The sequence below is a fragment of the Belonocnema kinseyi genome, chromosome 5 (assembly GCF_010883055.1).
Source record: "Belonocnema kinseyi isolate 2016_QV_RU_SX_M_011 chromosome 5, B_treatae_v1, whole genome shotgun sequence".
NCBI classification, from domain to species: Eukaryota; Metazoa; Arthropoda; class Insecta; order Hymenoptera; family Cynipidae; genus Belonocnema; species Belonocnema kinseyi.
Genome location: NC_046661.1, coordinates 66,564,041 through 66,584,360, shown reverse-complemented (window position 1 = coordinate 66,584,360; position 20,320 = coordinate 66,564,041). Strand labels below are relative to the sequence as shown.

Sequence of the window (20,320 nt, the reverse complement as noted above, 5' to 3'; positions counted from 1 at the left end):
GGGGAATAAAATTCTCGAAATTTTACGGAAAAAATGTTTGTTCGAAGGAAAAAGTGTCCTTTATTCATGATATTGCGAAAACTACACTTCGTTTTGTACATACTACAACAACTCCCATGTATGGAATTTCATATATAGAATTTTTCCATGTGTGGAGTATTCCATGCATACCATACATGTTCCGCCGCCCCTGAAATGAATTATTTATTTTTTAATTTATCGGTTAAATTCGCTGATTTCATTGAGGTGCTGTCAAACGGACACTTTCAGTTGATTTCTCTAAATATCTAGCATGCCTACAAACGATAAAATTCTCGTACTCGGATTTCTAAATTTCTGTCTAAACGCTTTTTTACTTTTAAATTAAATTTTGACCGTTTTTATTGAATCTGCAGTTTCTGTTAATTAAATAAAAAGATACTGATTGTTTATTGCAACGTGAAGCACTTTAGAAACGAAGTATATTTTCAAGAACAAAGTATTATTGATAAAATTAGTTTAAAATATTTCATGAAAATTGTTTATTTAACACATTTTATTAATTTCTGTCGATTGTAAGTGACTTTGTAACACATCAGTATATTTTCTGTATTTTTCTAAATGCGGAAAACGCTGTAGGAATTTACGCGGTATTATTTTATCTATTTATGAAATAAATGGGTCTCGCACGGGAGGAAGAATAAAACTCCGTTTATATCCAAGAGTTCATTTATTAAAAATGACCTGAACTGACCTAATTTCACATCAATATGTCTAAAGCCTTATTATTTTCTATTAGTTTGATAACACATTTAATAATGTAATACGGTAGCTTATTTCGACATACAAGTATGGCGAAATAGCGGACGGTAGCTTATTTCCACATACAATTATAGCTAAGTAAGTACGGTATTTTATGCCCCCCTTTCGGAATATATGCAGGAGGGGTGGCGGTCAAAATAAGGAGAGTGAGTTATTTATTATTATATTGTAGATTATAATGAAAAAATTAATCATTAAAAGGGCAATTGTAATTGCACCGGCAATACATGAGAATGAGAGGCGCGTTAACCTCAAAATCTCAAAAGAGATGGTTTATAGGTGGTTCTGACCATCGCTGGTAAGTGCCGCAAAAATCGAATGCGCGAAATTTAAATTTCATTATACTTTGATATTATAGCTACGAATGTAACATTTAAATTTTAAGAGAATAAAAATAAATGACTAATAATAATATAATATAAATATAATATTAATAAAAATCTTTGCTTATGGTTAGAAAGTTGCGGATTTTTGGGAAATGTTTAAGTGTGCTTTGCCTTTTTAGTTAGGAACGAATGATAAAAAGCATTGAAAATATATTTTTTAGGGGTTGGGGGGCTGATAAAATATATAGTTTCAATTCCAAATTTTTCTTTTGCGCCTTGCAATAAAGGTCATGTGGTAATTTAAAAGAAAACTTTTACAAGTCTTTTTCAGACTTAGTCCTCCCACCTACTTCTAACTATTCTACTCTTTGTTTCTGCCTCTTGTGTAAGATAGCTTAATCGTTTACATTTTTTTTAAGCATTGGAAAAAGAGCAAAAATAATTCACTTCAACAAAGGCAATAATATTAAAAAAATTATTCTTGTTCAGGTTCCCTTATTATTTGTTCATGTTCAAATATAACTACAGATTTCAGAAAAACAAAACTTTATAGCTTTACTCTGAGAAAAGATAGTCATGAACAATAATCAATTGTTTAAATAAGCTTTTTTTTAGACTCGTATTGATTATTACCTCACTAAGCGAAACGTAGACAAAATGTTAAAGAGTTAAAAAAATCGCAACTTTTTAACACTTATCTAAGGGAAGATATAATATGTATCATAATAATAGATAATAAATAATGGATAACAATAATGTTTGTTAACATGCATTATTTAGTGCTTTACTAAGTAAAAAGTGGATAAACAGTTAAACATTTCAGAAGGGACCGCAATTATATATAATTAATAAAGAAGAATATAGTTATGAACCATAATAAGTTGCTTAAATCATTATTTTTGCTCAATTAAATTAATTTTTAGCTCTCCCTAAGTGAAAAGTAGACAAATAGTTCTAAATTTCAGAAAAAACCGCAACTTTCTAGCATTATTCAAGTTGAACATCAATAATAATAACAAATTGCTTAAACTTTTAATTTATTAACTTGGATTTATTATTTAAGTCACTCGCAAGCCCCATTTTTTACTTTGGGGAATTTTTTTAACCCTAAAAACAGACTTATGGTGGTGTTTTAAAAAGAGTAATTATTCATATGTATTCTATGGCTGGTTTCGAAGAGAAATCTCAAGATCCAGTTTAATTAAACTAATATTAACAATTTTGAATAAAATTTAAAAAGAAGGTCTTTTTTTCATATAAGAAATACGTGCTAAACTTCATGGGGCTTGCGCCACCTTTAAATATCATTTTTCTTCAAAACAAAAACAACGGATTTATTTTTGTGTAGATTATAAAAAATTTGAACAATTTCTATAAGCCACAGTTGCCAACACACTGCCCGCTCGTAAATTCGCACGAGACGCTCGTGCTAATAACAACAGCAGCGCGAGCTTGGTCAGTGTTGCGATTGGCGCGGCCCGTTCTTGGGATTGGCAAAAATCTCTCGTGTTAATTTTCAATACAGTTTGATGTCAAATATCTCTAACGTTTAGTGACAGCCGCGCTTCTCGCCCGACTAATTAGCCGCAATATACCAACTGCGCTATGAGCACCATCAACTGATCGAGATGAATGAACCTGCATATGCACATCGTAATTGTTTATAACTTCAGAGTATATAATTTTTCATCACATTTTACCTCAAAAATCTTTTTACTTTTTGCTGGTTAACACAATGATAATTAAGCGACTGGGATTAATAAAGTTGATACTTATGTAAAGATTAACTGAAATTAACTGAAATATAAATCATGCTACTTTCACTCACCAAGAAACAAATTTTGTTAAGTTCAAACCCTACCTTACCTAACCTTCATGTACTTTTATGACTTTTAATTTTATATTCCCAGTCGTAAAAGTCCGATTCTAATTTGAAAGTTCTGTTAAAAATATTTTCTTTAAATTGTATTGCAAAAATTGAAATGATCTGCGAACACTTTGTGAGTTAGTTCCTTAAAAAAGTCATTAAAAGTTGAATTTTAATATGAATCTTTTGAAATCCAAAAATTAAATTCGAAAAGTCTCTTAAAGTTCTAAAAAGTTGTACAAATTTCTCTTTTCTAAATTTCCGATTAAATGATAAAACATCTATTTCTCAATGTTATTATTCAATAAGAAAGAAAATCAGAAAAATAAATTTATTGCATATTTTTCTTTTAGGTAATATCAGTGAACTTTCCGACTTGCTTGATCATTTTTTAAACTATTGTTTCACCATGTATGAATCGTCTAAAAAGATTACCCAAATTTTAAGCCAACAAAGTACATTTGATCATGTCACGTTTTCCCTTAATACTTTCAGCATTTGTTACTACGGCGAATGAGTCGAGCGACAAGAGTGGTTGTCACTCAACGTTAGAGCTATTTTACATCACGCGCTATTGAAAATCAACACAAAAGATTGTTGCCAATACCAAGAACTGGTCGGGCTAAGCACAACACTTGCCAAGCTCGCGCTGCTGTTGCCATAAACATGAGCGGCTAGTGTGAATTATCGAGCGGTCAGTGCTTTGACAACTGTGGCTGTTGCCATTCCAAAAATTTTGTTTGGACACTAACCGCTCGTGTCAAAAGCAGTGACAGCTCTAGCCGCGGTCGCTCCGTGTAGAGTTGAACTTCAAATCTTAGAATCACTTGGCGACCAAATGTGTTGTAAAGAAAATTAAGTGGCACGTGTTTCCCGATTTAAGAAAAAAATCTGAAGTTATTAGCAATCGAGTTTTGAAGTTTCCATTAAAAATATTTACAACTTTTTTAAATTAACAGCTATAACATTTTACTTAATTGAGATATTTAAATTTTCCTTCCAGATTCCAGATCCGTAAAAAAATGAGAAAATATGGAAAATTACAACGTTCCTATGAAAATATTAAATGACGAACAACATATTGATGACGCGAATGATTCTATGACTTGAAGTTGCATGCAATAAAATGGATTCGGACCTAACAACTTATTTTTATTTTATTAAAATTGAAATGTTTCATTCGTTGCTGTAATAGCAAAGTAGGAGAATGTTGGGCGAGACGATGTAAAAAATCTGGAACGCTAATTAAGTTGTAACCTGTAAGAACTTGCAGAAATAAATATTAATTAAAAGTTTCTCTAATTTATTATTTACATGTTGCACATATGTTTTTGTAAATGGAGCGAACTAATTTTTCAGAAATTAAGTATAAAGTACTGTAGGTTAGTTGGGGCGCTATGGAACACGCGGCGGGTAAAACAGAGCGCATGGTGAGATTGTATGGAACAATTGGAATATCAATTTTAATTTGTGAAAATTTTCTAAAAATTAAAAAAAAAAGTAAGCAACAAATCAAAATTTATGCTATGCAGCACCAACTGGAAGAGATATAATATTAAAATACATATTTTAGGCAGAACACAACCTACTACCAGTATTCCTTTTATAATTTTGCATTTGAATAACTTAAATAATGTACTTTATCACTTTTTATTTCTTGTAATTATCTCGCAACAACCCGGACCAGCGACGGGCTACACTGACAGTGACTGCGACAGGTTATGTTCGCGGATGTTCCGTTGTTCCATTCCGCCCCATTCAGCGTGTTGCATCTCGCCCCCAACCACAATTTTATTTGAAATCCGTATTTTCTTTTCTAAATAATTTATAATTAAATCTAATGCCAAGAACAGAAAATTTAAACATCATTTTTTGAAATTCTTGTAAGGGAAAATGGGATAAGGACATTATTAGTACTTTATTTTCTTTCGAAAGTCACACCATTTCTGAGTTCTTAAGTACTAAAAATTTGCATTTACCTGATTTTTGATCCAATTTACATAAAATACCAATTCCTTTTGCACTTACCTTAACTCATTAGACTTATTTTTATTTAATAAATTAATATCGAACTTGAAGTGTGGATATTTTTCCAGATATAGTAGCGTTCTATTTTACTCGCCTGTTCCGTCGCGCCCCACCTTCCCCTACAAAGAAATTTAAATTTTGCGCACTCGTTTTTTGCGCCACCTACCAGCGGTGGCCAGAACCACCTATATACCATGTCTTCTGCGATTTTGAAGTTAACGCACCTCTCATTCTCATGTTTCGCTGGCGCAATTTCAATTGCCTTTTAAATTATTGATTGCTTCATTAAAATCTACCATATAATAATAAATAATTCACTCTTCTTATTTTGACCGTCGCCCCCTCCTGCATATATGCCGAAAGGGCGAAATAAAATACCGTCTTTATTTAGTCATAATTTTATTTCAAAATAAGCTACCGTCGGCTATTTTGATATAAATGTATGGCAAAATAGTCGCAGCCTAAATAATAACCTTTTTTTCAACTTGATCATGGAAATACCTATTTCATAATTTTCTTTCTTTATTTCAAACCCAATCATCATCGTCGTCAGGAGTAATGTGATTCATCTTCTCCACTGAAAAAAATAATGTTTTGAAGCAAGTAAATGCATTTACTTGAATAATATTTCTTTGCACGAAGAAAATATTCATTAACAGTAGAAATTTTTATTTAAACCAGACAAACCTCTTTTGTTGATCGAAAGACATGAGTACTTTGGATATATATGTTTTTGATTCAAATATATATTTCTTACATTCAAGAAAATGTTTTCATGATTTAAAAGATATAGATTCGTTGTAATGTGATTAGTCGTTCCCAGAAATATTTATTTTATGCAATGAGTTCGATTCTTTGAATTGATTCGGACGCATTTGAATCAATTATTTGTCCATACTTAAATCAAGTATTTAGATTAATTAAAATCAAATAATTAATGATTTAATTCAAAATAATGATTTAATTTCAAATATATTTATTTGTTACAAAGAATTCATACAGTTATTCCAATGAAGCATTTATTTAGATCAACAAGATATTTTGTTTAGATAAATATTTATTTCTTAAGTTGAAGAAAATATATAATTTGATTACTAGAATTAAATTATTCGTAAGAAATAAACATTCAGTTCAACGAAACAATTATTTTCTTAAATCAAACCTTTATTAGTTTAAATTATTTTTTTCAATTGAATACTTTCTTAGATTAAAGAAATATGATGTTAAATTCAATATCCATGTGTTTAATTCAAAGAAATATTTCTTTGGCATTTATGTCGAGGGTTAAATACGGCAATTCACATTTTCTTATTTCAAAGAAATATTCATTCCCATTCATGGCACATTCAATTGGAACAATCCTTCATTCATTTAGTTCAAAATGTAAATTTGTGTTCTTCAAGTAATATTCGTTTTATTGAAAGAAATATTCCCCTACAACCAAAATATCGTACTTTTGAATCGATGATATAAAATCCCAATCGCGAGGAATGTTGGATCATCAAAATTAACTATATTAATTTCTAAAGGTAGACTCAAATGCAAAATAATAATCTGAATTTAAAAAGGAAACCCTGAGGTTGCATAGTTAAAATCACAACATGGATCTCTGAAAATTTTACACTGAATGGTTAAAAATTAATGGATATTATTTTTACATGCAACTCTTGTTTGATTTTAAATAAGGGCGGCAATTCTCCACTTTTTTGGTAAACTAGCACGCGAAGTGTAAAGAAGTGATTTACATTTACAGGTATGTGAGATCACAATAGTCGAAATTCTTTTCGTTCGTTGAAATTCTTTTCTTTTAAAAATTTATCTAATTTGAAAAAGAAAAAGTAGTCAGTGAGTTTAAACGAATATTCAAAATTAAATCTGTCAAAGAATCACTTTCCCAACCAGAGTGGGGTCTGAACTCCGTTCAGGAGGAGAAGTAAACTTCATTCTGCTCATCGATGATTTTAAACAAATCTTGTCTCCTAATACACGGGCAGGCACGAAAATATCATTTTCACTAAAAGGACGGCCGAATACAAATTCGTGAAACGTTACTAATATTAAGAGCGAATGTTCAAGAACTTTTTCAAAAAAAGAGTTACGTCTCTAAACCAGATTAACATGTAAACTTTCGCCTGCTTTTAAAATATCTTCTTTTCGGAAGGTCTTAAAATTGAAGAGATTCCTCTTCCCTTTCTAAGGTGGGCTTCCATAAACCACGAGGTCTAATTTGTGCCACTTTTTGACCCCTCCCTCCGTTCATGGTGTTCACCGCGGCATTCTCGTCGAGACCCCCCCCCCCAATCCTAGGGTTCTACGGGGTTTATGGAAGGCCCCTAATTAAAAATTCATGTATTTTGTTAAAAATTGTTGTTTTTTGTTGGTAAAGAATTAATTTATCTGGCTTAAAAACCTACTATTAGTCCAACTTGGCCTTTATTCGACCCCCCCTCCCCTTCTACCAAAGAAAGCACGAGGTTTATGGAAGGCTCCTAACGGTCAACTATGTCTCAAGCATTTGACCGCGTCGCTCTCGCCGTGGCTCTCGTCCTCACTATGTGCTTGGAGGCCTTAGTGGGCCACTTATCCCCAATTTTTAGAAACGATTATCTACAAAGAAGCTTTACCTGAGATTCGCTACATAAAGCCTGCTTGTGGGCAATAGTGATTATCCAATGAAAAAACTCCACGAAGTTGCTACAAATAGTGGATAAGTGGGACGCGCATGCTCTTGAGTCTCCCACTAAGGCTCGTGGCATGTTGATGGTGGTAGTGAGAACTTGTTCGTTCACAGGTGGTGGGAGTGTTTAATGAAATTTGGGTTCAAGATGCGAGTACGGTGTGAAGATGGAAGCCTAGGAGGTGAGTAAGATTGTAGGGGGGGGGGGGATAAGGGAGAGAAATTAAATTTTTTGCGTGGATGTGATTCGGTGAAATAGAGAATTTAAGGGGAGGTTGTCAAGGGGTCGGGTGATTTTGCGTTCAGAAATTTGGGCCTTTGAGAGGGACAAGAGTGTCTCTTGTAATGTTGGAGAGGTCAAGGGAGAGATATAGTTGTGCAGAGGGGCTGTTAAGGATGGTGAAAATTTAAATAAAGGGAAAGCTTAGGGAGTTAGGTGGCAGCGTCAAGAGACATCCGTCGGTTGCAAGTAGGTGCTGCTTGGAGATCGATCGGTGTGAGTAGGAAAAGGGAATAAGCTGAAATGTAGAAGCGAGATAAGCGTGAAAGAGAGAGGGGGGAGCACATGAGAGAGAGAGAGGGTCGAGAACGAGCAAGGGGGAAGGGGGATACAGAAAAAAAGAGACATAGTCAGGAGAAACGCGCGGTAGACAGTCCTTTTAAGAAGAGCGGCAGGATATGTAGGTCAACCGGGTAAAAAAAAGGGGCAAGCGGAAAAGGTGGCACTAGGATTTCTAATAGGAGCAATTAGGAGACTGGCAGAAGACGTAAGGGGGTCTAAAGAGTAGTTTATTAAGCGGAAAAGGTGGCACAAGAATTCCTAATTGGAGAAGTTAAGGGACTGGCAGAAGACGTAAGGGGACCTAAAGATTAGTTTGAAGATATGGGGAAAACTTCAGGATTAGAAATGGGAAAAGGAGATAAAAGAGCTGAAGGAGAAGGTAGACAAGAGAAAGTGAGGGCGCGCAGAAACGAAAAGCAGGAGGTGGCGGGTTAAAGAAAGAAAAAGGTCAGTGGAGTAACGGATGGAGCGAAAAGAGAGTGGAGAAATAAGCTGGTTAGGGAGTAGAGAAGGGGAACAGGTCTGGGGAGAGAAAGACAAAGGTGAACAGAGGAAGGAATTTTAAAAGGAATGGACTGTATAGGGATGGAGTGAGAAGGGTGTATGAGGAAAATGAAAGCTTTATGAAAGGATAAAGAAAAACGACATGGAGAGAGATAGAGAGAGAGAGAAGGCAGCAGAAAAGGAGAGAATAAGAAGTTCAAGGTTTGGTTGGAACTATGGGTAGATCATGCCAAGGGAGAGAGCGAAATATTTGTGTGAAAAAGGGGAGAAAGGAAATCAGGAGCTTATAGCAAGATTGAGATGTGAGTGCATGTGAGTGCATGTAAGATAATCATGGAAGTACTATTGCATGAAAGAGGGGCCGAAGGGCGGTTACATGGATGAAGTGGGTGTTGGATAAGATGTGGAAGAAGAAAAGGGAGGCGAAAAAGGAATGCAGAAGATAATATTTCAAATAGGAGAGGAAGCATATGTAAGTGAACAGTAAATATTGTAAATAGCAGGTAAGTATTAGGTGTTAGCCGTGGAGACAGAGTTTGGCGATGCGAGGGAAGACGAAAGCTAGGGTCATACGTGCGATTCGAAGCGAGGATGGAAAGGGTGTAAGAGCAAGCAATCATAGGATTAAGGTGTGGATAGATGTTAGTGTGTAAGGACTAATTGTAAGAAAATTCTGGGAACATAGAGGTGTGATCAAGTATATCTTTCAAAGCTAATAGGCCAAAAAATAAACCTTCACTTATTTATATAAACGTTTGTCATTAGGACAACCGAGGTATTTCGTTGGGAGCAGGTGCCATTATACGAAATTGCATCCGCTCCCGACAACATCGCGGCAATGATTCAGCTGCAACTGCGTCTCGCGACCGTGAGGTAGTTAGTTACAGTCTGCGATGGACTTATTACGACGCTCCTGCAAAAGTTTTGTGCACCCTGAAGACACGAACTGACCCAAGGACGATCGTCTTATGAATTTGCCACGCAAGTGTTTTAGCATTTCGTTGACACGCGCAGATGCTTTTCAGGCTATTAGTCAGTGAAAGCTTTTCACCTGTAAGAGTATCGAGGACGAGGAGGACTAGCTTAACAGAACATTTCATGTATACTCGTTGCAAATTCCTGATAAAGTCTTTATACCTTTTTTTTTATTCTCCTTAGCTGTGATGCTCATGTCGCCTGGTGCCGAAACGTTGATAACGAACATGGTTCGTTTCTCGAAGTCCAGAAAAACTATGTCCAGCCTCGAGAGCGCGTCAGAAACAATTGTCGAGAATATATAGTTCTAGTATATGCGGCACTTACTATTTTCGGCAATTGACTCTATTTCTTTAGGAGCGTTTGACGGACCGGTATCAGGGCTGATGCCGTAAGAGTGAGAAATACAGTAATAAAGCACTGTTAGTACCGCATTGTCCTTTCCACATGAGTTGAACAACTAGATAGTATGTACTGCAGATCTCATCTGGAATGTTTTGGATCACAATGTAGCTAGCTATGATATGCTAACGTGGAAATGATACCGCCTTAACAAGCCAAAGTGGAAGCCTCCAAGCTAAAATTGAATCCGAATGATTTGAGGAAAGCAAACATTAGCTTATACGCCATCGAATGATCCTTCACATTTCTGTGGAAGATGCCGTGCATCCTTTCATCGACGAGCTGTTAACGAAAGTTTTTCTCATTTGTTTTCTTGATCTAGGCCTTCGGGATTAAGTACTCGGTATGGAAAATGTTTCATGCATTTTGCTTACCTCTGACATTGAAGTCAAGGCCAAGAGTTTCAGCAGACCTTTCCACTGCTTTGTAGAGAAACGCTCTTTTGCCTACTTGTTCTGCTTTCTGACTATTTTATGAAGAGAACCGCGTCCAGTTGGGACTATATTATGCTGTAACCAGATAAAACCTTTTGTGAAGACATTCGAGATTCAGTTTTCGGCGACCACGTTAATGGTGTGAGTTGCACAGTCGCGGGACAGACAACTTAAGGTGCATGTTTTTGTTCTTGTGCATAACCTTTTTTGACCATGGAACCATTAAAAGTGAATAGAATATTACTTAAAGATACTTTTTTCTTCGCGGACAGGTCAAAAAACAATAGCGCTTCTGTCGACAAGCTCAGGGCCTTCAGGGATGTCATCAAGCTTTCCTCGCTTTAAATTAACCTTGGCGCATTTTACTAACTCAAACTGCATTCAAATTTGTCGAGTGTGCTTCTGGACAATACATCTTTCATTTATAGCATAGATCTTGAAATCATCGATTTAAGGTAGATGAGTCACTTAATGCTTTCGATATCCGGATTTGTCGCAGAAGTTCCCTTAGGAATGACGAAGTGCGAGACATAGTTAAAAATTATGTGAGACAAAAGAGGATAGAGTCCATGGTGACGCCGACTGGAGAACGCTTACATTAAAAAAAAAGTTAGTAAATGTATTTAATTAAATCATTAAGTTAGATACAGGTAGTTCTTAAAACTTTAAAATTCGGTTTAAGTGCTGTAGCATTATTCATATCTGAATTCATTTCATTTGTCCCTCATTTACGTTTTCTACATTCTTAAAGCTTTTTTATTTTCACAACTAAATGTATAAATAAGATTACAAAAAGTTGTCGATTTTCTCCTTTGATTGAATAGCCTTTTTAAAATAAAAAATAATATTCCAGTGCACTTATGGTGAAAAATCATTTTTTTCCAAGTACTAAAAGAAACAACTTTTTTCTCATGCAATTAGTATGATTGTTTGGCCCTCAGCGTGCAGACATCTTTAATTTCCCCCACTAACCATAAAATACCTAATTCTACACGATGTAATGCTTCGAATTTTTTAAAAGAATACTTCAGTATATAAAGTTATATATTTTTTACACTATTCAAGTATATAGAATTCGCAGTTAACAGTCTTACAAATTCTTTTTAATGTTCGTTTTCATGTTATATAAATTTTCGTCATTTTGAAGAAAGTCACGTGATAACCGATCACGTGATTTATGGTCGGCCCCTTAAGTGGACGAATCGACTCAAGGATAACTTGCTGGACTGCAATGATGCCATGCTTTCTTTGTTGAGGTCACGTGACGAGTGAGTCACGTGACCATCTGGTCACGTCACCAGATTCCTACCCCACCGACACTTTTTTTTATTTCCCAACTCATTTTCACACGAAGCACCACATCGGGTTGAAAATTTGGGATACTAAGTGAGAAGCACTAAGAATGGTGGGCCTAGTCCTAAATTTTTATAGTTATAAAAAAGGTTTTTTGTAAATATTTTTTTTTGTTTTTTTTCATAATTATTAAATTTGAGGACCAGATCCATCTTTCTTAGTGCTTCCGATTTATTATCCGAAATTTTCAACTCGATGTGTCGCTTCATGTGAAAAGAAGTTAGGACATAAAAAAAGTTGTCGGGTAAGGTAGGAATCTGGTCACGTGACCCACTCGTCACAAAGCTTTAAGGGAAGCTACATTCGGCTATATGGCTATATGGTACCAGAAACACCCAGAGCTTTAGCATGTTGTGGATCAATCTTTGCGAAATCAAGCTGTTTACCTCTCGAAAACCTAATGTGTGCGCAAAACGTTTCCTAAACTCTATATGAATAAGCCGCAGACAAAGAAAAGAAAGCGACATTTAGACTAACCGTGGAAAGCAGGCACCTCCTGAGGAGATGATTGCGATTTTACGACAAGGAGGAAAATTAATATTTAGGTTTCTCCTAAGCCGCAAGATCTGGGTAAAATGAATGCGTCCATCGCGAGGATATCTCGGAGATGTCCGACCCCTGGTTGGTTAAAAAATATTTAAATTTCACTGGATGTGTACTTAGTATTTTTTCTTGCAAATATGTACTTTAAGCTTTAAATTTTAAAAAAATACGTTTTTGATCATTATTAAAAAATGGCAATTTTTGAAAAAAAATGAAGTTTCAGAAAAGTTCTTCTCATTTCTTTCTTTTTTTGCTATTTAAAATTTTTTTATTTAATTTATTTTTATCACCATTGTATTTCTTAGTAATTTTTACCTCGAAAAACGTATCCTGTAAGTTATAATTACTTTAATTATGCAGAAATTATAAACATTTGAAAATACGAAATCTTAATTCGCATTAGTGTAGTGTATACGTGCAGATAGAGTGTGGTATTTGAGGGTTGAATTTTATTTTATTTCAATTTTGTACCGCTTTTGTTTTAAAGTTGAATCAATTCGATACGAATTGGTTAAAAGTTGACAATGTTCTTGCATAGTGGAAACTTCAAAAATTGAATAACTTAACTTTAATAACTTAATAACTTAGTTACTAAACATAAACGTTTAAAATTAGATACATTAAATTAAATAACATTAAATTATTACATTAAATAAGATTCATTAAAGAATAACGCTTTATTTATCTTACGGTCTTTGCCGCTATTTTAATTTTGTTCACAGCCATTTTAAATAATCTTAATATTTTGCACGGTTATGAAAATTAAATTATAATATGCGGTAAAATAAATGTTTCAAAATTATGTGACTAGATCATGAGTCATAAGATTATAGTAAATAGCATAAGTATTTATAAAAACTACAAATAAATCATAAGATAAATCCAATTTGCGCTTATAAACTGGTGCCATGTAATTAAATGTAGAAAATTGTGATTAGCAAAAATAAACATTTTTTAATATATTTAAAAAAATCTAAAACAAATTTTAAGTTTTTGAAGATTACAAAATAAATTTTTAATTCCATTCATGGATTCTGAAAGGTTTTAAGATAATAAAAACAATTTCTTGAAATTCCTGGGGAAATTTTATATCATGTTTTATTTTGAAAAAATGCATTCTAAGAGAATAAAGATTTATACAAATTCGAGAAAGTTTAATAGATATATAAAAGTTTTGAGATGATTGAAAAATATTTACAAAATTAGATGGGTTTTAAAATTTTCGATTTTAGAAGATTTTAAATACAACATTTCTAAGGTTTTTGAGCGTTTCACAAGGATTTAAAAGGTTTTAAAAAATCATTTAGATTTCTAGATTTCGAACAAAATTAAAAATTATTTTTTTATTGTGAGTAAATAATTTCAAGAGAATATTTTAAAAGATTTGAAAGTTGTGTAAACATTTCAAAACGGATTTGAAATTGGAACGTATTCCAAAAAAATTAAGGAAAAATGTGAAGTTTTGACAATTTTGAAGCGTTTTGTGGTTTAAAGATAATACAACATTTTTCTTAAGATACCGGTGTAAACATAACCTCAATATGATCTTTTACATTGACAGCTCATTATGAATATTATAATAAAACTGGATTTGAATCAATAAAACATGGGATTAAATTTCATAAAGAAACTATTAAAAAAGGAAAGGCTTTGTCTATAATACATATTATTAGAGTAGAGGAAATCCGAATAAACGGTATTAGTGAAAGAATTGAAGCCAGTCCCTAGAGGACCGAAGGAACCGAAAGGAGCCTCTACAAAGTACCCGTAAAGACCCCATTGGTTCCCCATTCTGTTCCTTTTTAAAAAACTCAAAAAAACAGCAAGATCAACTTTTAAACTGTTGGAACTCGGATTCTAAGCTAAATTTCCTATTAGAAACTCATGGAGTAATCGCAATACTTTTCTTCAGCGTTAAAAAATTTAAAAATGTCAATATCTTCTGCAGAAGGTGACTTCAAGCGCATCCATATTAGCTCAGGTAGTATATTGCGCGCGAACTTTAAAAATAAAATTGTCTCTCACTTGCAACGCAGCGTTGTTGTCTGAGGTTTCCACTGCGTGGCGCTAGCATCCAGACAAAATTCTTAAAGTTACCGACCGAACGCTTATAAACTACTGCTAAAGGAAGATGCACTTGAAGGCGCCTTCGGCCCATGTAAATGACAGGTATTTTATTTTTTAAAGTTTTTAATGCTGCAAGAAAAAGTATTGCAATTACTCTGTGAGTTTCTAATGTAAATTTTAACGTAGAATCCGAATTTTAACAATTTAAAAGTTGATTTTGCTGTTTTTTTTTAGTTTTTCAAAAGGAACCGATTAGGGACCCAAGGTGGTCTTTACGGATACTTTGTAGAGGCTCCATTCGGTTCCTTCGGTCCGCCAGGGAGTGTCATTCGTAAGACAAGTCTAGAGCAAGAATGGGGAAAACCCTCTGATAGTCAAATTGCAAATTATTTGTATCCAAAGAGCTTAGCAGTCGCGAATTATTTAAAAATATAAATCTGGAAAACAATTAAAAGTTTCTCCTTACAAGCTAACTTATTCAGACCTTGCTAATCACTCGTGTGTCTTACGTCTTGTCCTTTGAGAAGAATCAAAAACTGAAGAGGAAAGAGCAGCTAAATCTATTTTAATGGATTGTATTGACTTAGCGATTGCATCAGTTAAATATAAGAATTGTGATGATTGCATTCAATGTCAGGGATGACCGTTGGATCGAAAAACCAGGAAAACCGGGTATTTTATGGAACCGGGGAAAACCGGGAAATGACAGTGAATTTATTTTTTTACTGGGAATTTTACAAAATTTTTAGAATAAAAATTTTGTCCAACTTTGATTTCAACCGATTTAAATAATTTCCTAAATTGTGATTTTTATAAATTATTATATCATTTAGTTTAGAATGCTTAATTCGAAAATCTTTCACTTTAAAAATTGTCCAATTTAGATTTTTAATTTTTAAGCATATATTTTAATTTAAAGAATTTTAAAATGCAATTTTAAAGGTTAAAAAAAATTATAAGTTTTTAAAATCGAAGATTTTTTTATAAAAAAGAGGTGGCCGCCAAACCGGGAAACCGGGAATTTTACGAATTTTCAGAAGAAAAATCGGTCCAAGTACGATTTTAACAGTTTTTAAAATAATTAAAGAGCAGTTTTGAGGATTTAAACAATTAAAAATTAAAAGCATTTGAAGTTGAAAATTTTAAATAAAAAACAGTTTTATTATATCAACTGTAAATATAAATAAATTATTTTAAAAATGGATCTGTACTCTTAGTATAGAAATCTGAACAATAATTGATTTAACCAAAAAATTTTGGATCCGTTAAAAATTTGAGAATTTCCAGATTGTAACTGTTTCAATCCGAAAGTTTTGATAAGAATTGAAATTAATATATAATTTATTCCGATAATTTTATTTTAAAATTAAATTTGCATGATTTATCAATAATATATTTTTAATTCAGAGTTTCAGGTATTCCTTGATATTATTTTTTTATATTAAATTTATGAAATAAATTTATTAAAAAATTATTTCTATTGATTTTTTCAGCTTTTAAAAAATGTAAACGTTCGTTTTACTGCTCTCAACTTGAAAATAAATCCATAATAATATAGTCATAATTAAAGGTTTTTATTAAATTTAAAATATTGTGAGTAAATTATTTCATTTTTATCCTATTTAATTTGAAATTTCTTATGTAGAAAAAGAATAAGTATTTAATATTTAGAAATATTTCACTGTTCGTTTAAGACGAGTAAATTAAAACCATATATTTAAAAGAAAACAATTTGAAACTGAATTGATTTACATAGAAAGCTTTGTTTGAATCTTTAGATTTTCGAAGAACTTTTAAACTTTTAGCGTTACAATTTTATCTGTTCTGTTACAATAATTTTTCAAAGTGAAAAATCATTTTCAGTTTTCCTAAGAATCTTAATAACGTTTTTATTCTTTTGTAGTCTTTCACAATTCTGAAAAAAATTCTACATTTTTTGTTTGAAATCTATGAAAATCTAAATTTTATTTTAAATTCGGCTGTAAGTATTTCAAATTATTTCAAGTTCTAAATTTAATTCGAATGTTTTAAAAATTTCCAAATATCTCTTAATATTTCTCTAATATTTTTACAAATAATAAATGTTCTATTGTTATTTATAAATTCCAATTTAATTTTCTTTTAAATTTACAGTCTTTTCTAAAAAATAATAGACAAAATTCAATTCATTTTGAAATAAATTAAAAAGTTCTGACAAAAAATTCAAAAATGATTTTGAATTTGGAAAAATTTAAAACCACTGCTAGATTTTTCAAGTTTTTGAAATAAAATTTTAAAGCTTTTGAAGGACGCCGAGACTATTTACAATAAAAATAATTTAACTTCTAATTTAAGAACTGTTAAGTTAAAAAATTATTTTTTAATTTTTAATGTGTCTAGCTTAAAATTACTTAAAATAATATGATTTTGAGAATTTTTGAAGTTCATTGCTTGATTCTTTAATTTAGACTATTGAAAATTGTAACGTGGATTTATATTTTTGGAACTTAATCTGAATCTTTAAACTCTATAATTTATAAAAGTTCTAAATTTTGCAGTTTATTTGTATTTCACTTAAAACTTTTCAATTTAAAAGTGTTAGTACCTTCCAGTTTATACGTGTAAGCCATTGATCATTTGAATACATAATTTTTGAATTGAAAACTTTTAAACTTCAATTCTAAAAGTTTGGAATTCAATGGTTTGACTTTGAATGCTTTAATTGGTTGTTTATTGTTTATTACTTAATATGGAAAAATTTTTAGAATATAGTTCGATTTTTTAAATTTCATTGGCCGTGAAAAATGTTTGCGAACCGGGAAAAACCAGGGAAATGACTGGGAATTTTTTTCTTTGATCAAAACGTCCCCCCTGAATGTGCAATTGATAAATATAAAAAAATGCAGTTATATTTTAGTTACATTTTAGATGAAACAGAACCGAAATTACTAGATTTTTATCGTCAACGAGTCATAATCAGTGAAACCAACATAAAAAGTTTGTGTTTGAGAACGAAAGATCAGTCTTAATTCGGCAGAATGAATATTTATCTTATCACTGTTTATATTATTTCCAAATTTAGATAACACAGCACAAAAACACAATTGTAATTATCGTGATAATTTTGAATTTGATTCAAAATCACAGCTGATCGCATGTAAACTTGACTGCTCGTGATTACTCACTATGTCTCGTTGACTCCTACTGACTCGCTCACGATTTCATAATATTTGAACAAGTTTCTGCTGACTTCACTCGATTTTCACTCATTTCAAAATATCGGATGATTTTCAAAAGATCCACTCATATTCCCCTGTTTTCAGATATTTTCAAACAGTATAATGCTTGTTGCATTTGATTTCATACCAATTTCAAACGCTAAAACCCCTTGATTCGAGAGAGAATGGCCCTATTTAGGAAAACTCTTTATTAACCATATTAATTGCTTTAGAAACACTTTTTGCTACGAATGAAGCGAATATTGGTCTAAACGTTGCATATTTTGCCATTATATAGCACATTTTTCTTTTCATCTATTAATATATATCCTGGGAGCAACATTTGTCGCTTTCCCAATACGTCAATCTAGTGATGAGATTTAATAAAAAATAGAAGACACGTGCTTTTTGCTGAATGATAATGAAACATAATGCCTAAGTTTACATTTTCTCATTTACATTTTATGTGTAGGATCAATTTTTCTACTGTTGAAAATTGTTTAATCATTTAATTAAAAATGGATTATTATATGAATTTATGCGTTGAAAATCTGCATATTATGCGATATTAGGTAATAAAATAATAAGAATTATAAGCAGAAATTATTTAATACAGGCCCAAATATTACTCTTCTTATTATTTGTGGTCCTTTTAGCCGCTATATGTATTTGATTAATTTTTGTGGTTTTGGCTTACGCGGAAATGTCTCTACTTTAATAGATTCACCAGAAGAACATGTTCAACATATATTATAAGGCAAATTTACTTGTTTTTGTGATACATACGGATTTGAATTGATTAAAAAAAATCCGAATCCAAACCAGCTCAAGCTGTCATCGAATCGAAAAAATCCGAATCCACTCATCATGTGCGTTTTGAGGCGAATTCTACAAAAGTGATTGAAGTTTAAATTAGGTCGTATTTTTCGAAAACGACTTCAGTTAATAATGAGTATTGTTTTATTTATACTTTTGTATCAAAGTGTTTTGCTGAACGTGTTACAATTAAATGTATTATATTGGTATTTTTACAGTTTTTAAACTAATTGAACGCATATGTTTATCATCATTATTTTCATTATTACTATTATTATTACAAATAGGCAGGGAAATTGAAGCCTTAAAGCAATGAAGATATAAATATGCAACCTATTGTACCGTGGCCTTGGATTTAGTCCTTATTCTTGATTCCAATTTCAGCTATGAACGCGTTTATTCCTGCGTAGAGCATGTTTTCGAAAGCATCTGGTTACAAAAATGATTTCCCAAATTGTTTACTCTGAGGTTTCCTATAACATCACAGTTGCAGAGCATTTGATGCGCTGATTCCTAAAAAAAAGCCACATTTTGGACAGCGAGGGTCAGTATCCCTTTCTTTCCAAGTTCAAGAGTTTTTTCGACTTTCGTAATCATGGTTTTTTATCAACTTTTTAGAGTGTATCATTCATTTAATCATATTCCAAAATCTCGTATTCATCTCCAAGAGCCACTTCTTATTGGCACACTTGGCTGAAGTACACGAGGCTCTGCAGTATGGCTTAGATCCGTTGATGGCTTTTGTAGTTCCACTTTCTGTGAGCGTGTCAGCTTACGCGTCACCTTCAATATTTTCGTGTCCAGGAACCTAGATCAGGTTGACCTAGTATTTACCAAATACATAGAAAAGTTCTTGTTAGCAACTCCAGACAACTCTTGATATAGTCAAATAAAGTGCTTTCAGAACAGATTGACTGTTGGCGTATATGTGAATGTGGTAAGTAACAAACCTACGTTCACGAATCTTATTCTGGACTCCTGTCCAAGCTATATAATTGGCAGACTTGGGAACATCCTTAGAATCGATGGCAGGAAGTAAATTGTGTTTGTAGCGGCAGTCTACAAACCTCGGGATAACATGAGTAGTAGGGTGGCCTAAAAAGTCACATTTGAGAAATTTTAACCGGCTTCTGGAACTTTAAATCCAAATATTTTTAGAACTCGCTCTGGCCATTTTTATGTCTTATGGAGTTTAACATGTAAAATGTTTCCAATTTTTATTTCTTCGATTTTAGAAAGGAAATGAAAAGTCGATTTATTTCATATTTGATATACTTGTTTACTTATCAATTAATATTGTATTTATCGCATTTTTATATCTCATAAATATTATGCAAAAGTTTCAGGCATATCAAAAATGGCATAAAATGGCAATATTTGAAGGTTCATTGTGACCCGCAGATATAATTGTGTAATAACCTGACATTAAGAAGAGACATTCTTTAGGCCATTGAGAATAGATTTCTAAAAGAAAAATTATTAAAAGTATAATTTACATTGAGTACAGAGTAAGAAAAGCTGCAGGAACTGCAGGTGGACGGCTGCAAAAAAAGTTGACCCTCGGTCCGGCCTCTCATTGTGCACCGTATTTGCTTGATCCCAAAATACGGTCACTGACAATAAGTTGAATGGCAGAGTAATAATAAGTTAATAAATCTATAGCTGATCTCTGGGTTAAACCTGTAGCTGGTGTAAGGACTTCTTTACTTCAAATCAGGAAACTTTGAAGCCTCAGAGCGAGTTCTAAAAATATTTTGTTTTGAAAATA

General features: G+C 32.4%; 1 protein-coding gene across 1 annotated transcript in view; it reads left to right on the top strand.

Annotated features, from left to right (window-relative positions):
* LOC117173693 overlaps nt 1-20,320 on the top strand; it is a 122,883-nt gene that overhangs the window by 38,684 nt on the left and 63,879 nt on the right. The gene's annotated exons all lie outside the window — the stretch shown is intronic.